General features: G+C 43.1%; 1 protein-coding gene across 1 annotated transcript in view; it reads left to right on the forward strand.

The window, feature by feature from the left end:
- Positions 1-6,317, forward strand: part of ABL1 (ABL proto-oncogene 1, non-receptor tyrosine kinase) — a 131,145-nt gene that overhangs the window by 76,235 nt on the left and 48,593 nt on the right. The window lies entirely within an intron of this gene.

Genomic DNA, 6,317 nt, shown 5'->3' on the forward strand with positions numbered 1-6,317 from the left:
AGGGTCAAGAATCAGAGTGGAATTGCATTTCTAAGCATACTGGAAACTAGAAGCTAGTGGAGAAACATCTTCAAAATTAAGTGGGAAAAAATAATTTTAACCTAGAATTCTATACCCAGCCAAACTATCAGAGTAGGATCAAAGAAAGACATTTTTTGGAACGTACCCCCCCCCTTTTTTTTTTCCAGGAAGTCACTGGACAGTGTATTCCAGCAAAACGAGGATGGAAGTCATAAATAGAACTGGGGGGGTATCTGGGTGGCTCAGTTGGTTGAGCATACAACTCTTGGTTTCAGCTCAGATCATGATCTTGGAGTCATAGGATTGAACCCCATGTGGGGCTCCACACTCAGCACATAGTCTGCTTGTCCCTCTTCCTTGGCTTCTCCCCCACTTGCATGCTCTCTTCTCTCTCAAATAAATGAATAAATAAAATCTTTTTTAAAAATAAATAAAACTGAGAATATTTTAAGTGTTTTAGTATTTGGAAAAAATACCACTAGGTGTTTGACAGATCTTTGAAATATTTGGGGGGGTAATAATAATAGATGTGTAGAAGATTAACCAAATGAAAAAAATCAAGGCAATTAATATCTCTAAGATAAAGGAAACATTTCATAATATATTATTGACAGAACAGTGAACAGTATTTATATAATCGCAGTAATGTAAATGCTGACTACTGACTTAACCAAAAATTCTGATTTTACTCTTTAGGGAGGTTGGGATACTACTATAATAAGTTAATATATAATGTGGAGAGCTGATGAATCTAGAAACAATATGAGCATATTAGTTAGAAATCTGAAGGAGGCTGACTGCCTGTAGGGCAGCAGACTGGGGAATGGAGTCAGGAGATTGCTGTGTTTATTACAAAACTTTAGTACTATTTGATTTTTAACTTGTGTATAATACAAAAATGGGCATACCAATAGTAAATTCGTTTCCTCTTAGAGAAAAATTACTGTTTAATAGTTATATTTGACTTGTTAATTATAAAAATGTAGTAGAGTGTTACTATAATGAGATTTGCCAGAAAGTAGGTTTACTCTAAGACAGTTCAAGATTTGGCCTCCAACTGAGAATTGTGGCTCTGGAAATACCAAGGCAACTAACAAAACAGTCAGTGTTACCTGAAAGACAGCCCTGTGTGCAGCTAGCTCATCAAGTCCTGGGCCTGAAGTAGGCCCCCATTAAAGATGCGGGGTGTGGAGTTCGTGATTTGCCACGGAGCTGTCATTGCAGTCCCTGGCTTTAGGATGAAAGGTGGGACTCCGTGACATTTCAATCGTAGTTGCTACTCCTGCTCCATAGCCAGTGCTTCTTTCCTCTCATAAAATTAATGGATTCCTTGTCCCCTGGAAAACCTCCAGACTACTTTCACTCCCTCAGACTGTGCTTTCTGGAATCATTTTCACATATCACATTTGTTAATTTTAGCTCTTGTCTTAGTCCCAGTAAGACTTAGGCAGGAACACAGACCATCATCTGATCTGGTAAGAGGGCTCTTTTGGAAATAACAATAGCTACTGTTTATGGAGCTCCTTCCATACATTGTTTCTAATCTTCATAACTGTGAGATGGTTCCTCTCCCCCAGCGTTACAGTTGAGACAGTGGAGGCTCTGGGAGGTGAAGTCACTTGCCCAAGCCACCAGAGTGGATAGCAGAGGTGCAGTTCAGAGCTAGGCTGTGTGATGTAGCTCATTCAGCCTCCACTGCGTTGCCTCCCCCAGTCCAGAGTCAACAGGCCTTTGTGACACTCAACCCCCAGGTAGCACGATCTCCCAGAAAACTTATGAGACAAAGAGATGCCTGTGTGTGCTTATACAGTGGCCAGAATGGATGTGACTGATATGATCTTCTGAGCCGCATTCTCCTTCAGTTGGACACACGCTGGACACACACACCTGGAGAACCCAGCAGGCTGTCACTGGAGAGTGTTTGCAGAGTCAGAGCAAGTGGGCTTTTTGGCAGGTGCTGAAAGAGCATGCACATGCCTCAAGATCTTTGCTGTCCACACCACCCCCCAGAGTTATTGGCTGGGCTGGAAACAGTGGAGGGGTCAGTCACATTTGGGATCATTTGGTCGTAGAGGTTCCCAAACCAGGCCCCATGTCAGGCCTCCTGCCTCCTTCCCTTGACCCACTTCAGCCCCCCTTTTTAAATAGGACTGAACTCCAAACTTAAAAAGAAATTGTCTTTAGCCTAAAATCTTAAGAGAAGGGTCCTCTTTTGGTAACTTGTTCCAGAGTTATGCATCTCCTAGATTAAAAAAAAAATTGCCTTCAGGGGCGCACCTGGGTGTCTTAGTCAGTTAAGCCTTCGGCTCAGGTCATGATCCCAGGGTCCTGGGATTGAACCCGGCATGGGGTTCCCTGCATAGTGGGGAGTCTGCTTCTCCCTCTCCCTCTGCCCCTCTGCTCATGCTCGCTCACTCACTCTTTCTCACAAATAAGTAAAATCTTTAAAAAATATATAAAAATAAAGTTGCCTTCAAAGGAAAAAAATTTAGAAATACCCATTACCGTTTGTCCTATTCCTGGTGAAAACAAGAAGCAACTCTTCTCTTTTCTAAAACATAGTGGTTTTCAACCTTAAGTATGCACACAAATCATTAACAAGTTTGTTAAGATGTAGCGTATTGCATGTGTTCTGATTCTGAAGGGCTAGAATGGAGACCAAGAGCCTGCATTTTATTTTATTTCTTTATATTTGGGTAAAGATTTATTTATTTATTTATTTTAGAGAGAGAGAGAGAGAGGCACACACACAGAGAGTGCACCCATGCATGCATGAGCAAGGGGAGGGCAAAGGGTAAGGGAGAGGGAGAGAATCTCAAGCAGGCTCCAGCCCAGTGGGGAGCCTAAAGTGGGGCTCAATCTCGTGACCCTGAGGTCATGACTGAGCTGAAACCAGGAGTCAGACACTTAACCTGGCTAAGCCACCCAGGCACCCCCAAGAGTCTGCCTTTTAAGCAAGTGTCCCAGGCGATTCAAAATAGGTTGTCCATAGGGGCACCATGGATCAAGCCCCACCTCAGGCTCCATGCCCAGCATGGAGCCTGCTTGGGATATTCTCTCTCTCTCTCTCTCTCTCTCTCCCCTTCTGCCCCTTCCCTTGTTTGCCTGTGCACTCACTCACTCTTTCCCCCTCTCTCTCTCAAAAAAAAAAAAAAAAAGTGCCCAGGAACTATATTTTCAGAAACACAGCTCAGATCACATACTTTAATTAAGGACCTGAATTCTTTCTTTCTTTCTTAATTTTCTTAATACATTTTAAAATATTTTTAAATAGTTCTAATTCTCTGAATTGTTTTCTTTTAAAACATTTTCCCCAGCAGTTAGTGATTTTTATTTTATCCTCTAGCTTTGCTCATATTATCCTTCCACTTAAACTGAAAATTATGTGCATTTTGTAAAGGTCAGCGGCTTTGGACCATACTACTTCCAGGCTGTGCGACCTTGGACAGAACCCTCTCCCGGCCCCCTCAAGTTTCCTTACCTGTGAAATGGAATTGTTGTGACCCTTGCGCCTGGCACATAGCAGGCGTGTATTAAACGTCTGTTTCTTTCCCGAACTGAATGCAACAGAACAAACAAGTTAGTTCACTGTCTTTTTCATTTCTTTGCTTAAGTTAATGCCTGTGAGTTTAAGGTTGCTTAAAGGGAAGTTTTCTTGGGCCTTTTTTCATTCTAGGAAGAAGATTGAGGCTCTCCTTTATTTGCTTGTTAACAGTGCTTTTTGTATCTTGCAAATGAGTTTCAAAACCATCAAAAGCTGGATCTGGAAAGAATAGTCCAGTTTGATATGGTAGTGTACAGTTTGGCAAAATTTTCAGTATTCGTTGTTGCTTATTCAGAGTGTTTTGCCAGACCTGTTGATGCATGGTTTTATAACTAAAATTTAAAAGATTTGGACAGAGTTTATAAGCATTACTCATTTTAAGAGGACTTAAGAGGATAAGGTCATTGTAGACTCAAGAAGAGAATATTAGTAATAGTCATTAGCTTTTAAAATAAACTTACATCCAATAGTACAGGAAATGCAAACAAATATCTGGGCCTATATTAACTGATAGTATCCAAGGATATGGTTAGAACCACAAAAATATCTATTCATGTATAATTCTTGGCATTCAACCGCCAGTTTGGTTATAGCTTTTTAAATCTGTAGTGTTGTATCAATGACAGACTTTCTTATAGTTTGTTCCAAAGCCCTTGAACTTTCCAGAATGGCACCAAAACAGATACCGTATTTGTTAGTTTGTACTGGTAGCACCCTTTGAATTTTATTTTTGGCTTTACACTTGGAGTTTGAAAGTTTTAAGACGACACTAAACAAGTCAGCATCACTCCCTGCGGACTCTCTAGCAGAATGGCAGTGCCTCCGAGAACCTAGGTAGCATCCACAGTTAGAGCACTTGTCACGTGTGTCTCCAGGTGTGGGAACTGCGTGCTTACTTCCTGGCCCGTCGTCTTAGGTGCGCATGAGCCCTGAGCTGGTGCTACAGCACTAACCATACACAGGTCCGCTCAGATGCAGGATAAACACATTTTGTACATGGATCAGAATTTGGGAGGACACTTCTGAAAAGTTGATGGTGCCCTGGCTGAGAGCCCCTGTGATATACACTAGTCACGTCCAGTCCAGTTTTTAATTTTTATGTGCTGTATTAGGCAGACCTACGTGAAGATTTGTTACTTAGCTATTCCAGGATACCCAGATTTTTGTTGTTACAGATAGGTCGGAAAGTATAACAAATGAGTCCAGCTTTGCCTTCTGGGGTTGACCACTCATAGCCAGGGTCTCTTAACCATCCACTTCCTCTGAAATATATGATGTTAGTTATTTAATCAAAAATACAGAAATCCAAGGTTTTAATCTACTTGGAATTTATTGTTGATGGGAGGGGGCTGTGTCATCCACTGGTCAGGAGCCTCATCCTTGGAACTGGGCAAAGCAAGGTTGGTTTCCAACTATGGTGTCTTGGGCGGGGTGCTTGACTTCTCTGACCATCAGGTTTTTACCTGAAGAGTTGGGATAATGATTCTCTTTTCCTCACAGGATCATTGTGCAAATGCAGTTGTAGTGAATGCACCATGTTTCTCATAAGCGTCTGACATACAGTAAGGTGTCAGTACATATCCTCTCTCATTATTCATGTGTTCTAAGATGTGAGGTACATTAATTTTTCTCTCTGTTGCAGTTATTTGACACTTTATTAAATAAATATTTATTAAATAAAATAAATTCCTTTTCTTATTGTTACTGAAATATATCTGATTTTCATTAAATGATTTGGTATGATTGGGTTCCCTGTTATTTCCCACTGATCTAGATTTCTGGCTTTATACCAAGTAATACACTATTGTAATTATTGTTATTTTATGTTATAATAACTTATATTATCAATCCTAACCAGAGTTCTAAAGATTTCAGCCCTATACAGCAATGAACTGGGTTTTAAATAATGGTACCCGTGGCACTTACCAAACAAGGAAAAAAGTTCCCTGTTGAAGAAAATAAAGCAAAGCAGGGACGTGGGCCCTGCCTCTGATGGGTTCTTGTTGTGGAAGCGGAATTCCCTTTACACATAATCAGAAATTATGTTTGAATTCGAACTTACCTCTCTTCCGTTTCCAGCCACCCCCTAGTGTGAATGTATGATTTGACAAATGTTTTGCATGCCTGTGAGGTTGTCATGTGGGTTCTAGCTCTCTGATTATTCATTCTTTATACACCCACTGAGTTAGCCTTAATCACTGTAAACTCAGTGAACATAAATGAGACCAGTATTGGTAACTGCAGAGGAATTTGCATTATTCACCAACATTTTGGCGACCCAGGGTTTGCCAGAGCCCCTCGCACCGGCGTGGTTCGGCTTTAAGAGGTGCAGGTTGGGGGCATCTCGCCATGGAGATGCTCGAGGTTCCAAAGGTGGTGCTGAGCAGGCCTGCGCTCCCGGCAGCCCGAGTAGCCGGTGTCTTTCTTGGGACGTTAGGACTTACCGACGTTGCGAACCACTCAGTGCTGCACGTAAAAACAGCCCCCCTGTTGACTTAGAAGCCGGCCCCGGGTTGGTTTTGGACCGCGGCAGAGGGCCGGGGCCCGGGTGGGCCTGGCAATCGCCGGGAAGAGTGGGGCTGGCCGGTGGGCCGGCGCGGCGCCGAGAGGGTTAAGGCGGCAGCGGCGGGGGCGGGCCTCGCGGGCCGGGCTCGGGGCCCTTTGTTAACAGGCGCGTCCAGAGCGGAGACTGAAACGCGGCCGCGGCCATGGGCGGGCGCGCGGGGCGGCGGCGAGGCGGCGTGGCGGGGCC

Source organism: Ailuropoda melanoleuca, chromosome 7, assembly GCF_002007445.2.
Source record: "Ailuropoda melanoleuca isolate Jingjing chromosome 7, ASM200744v2, whole genome shotgun sequence".
NCBI lineage: Eukaryota > Metazoa > Chordata > Mammalia > Carnivora > Ursidae > Ailuropoda > Ailuropoda melanoleuca.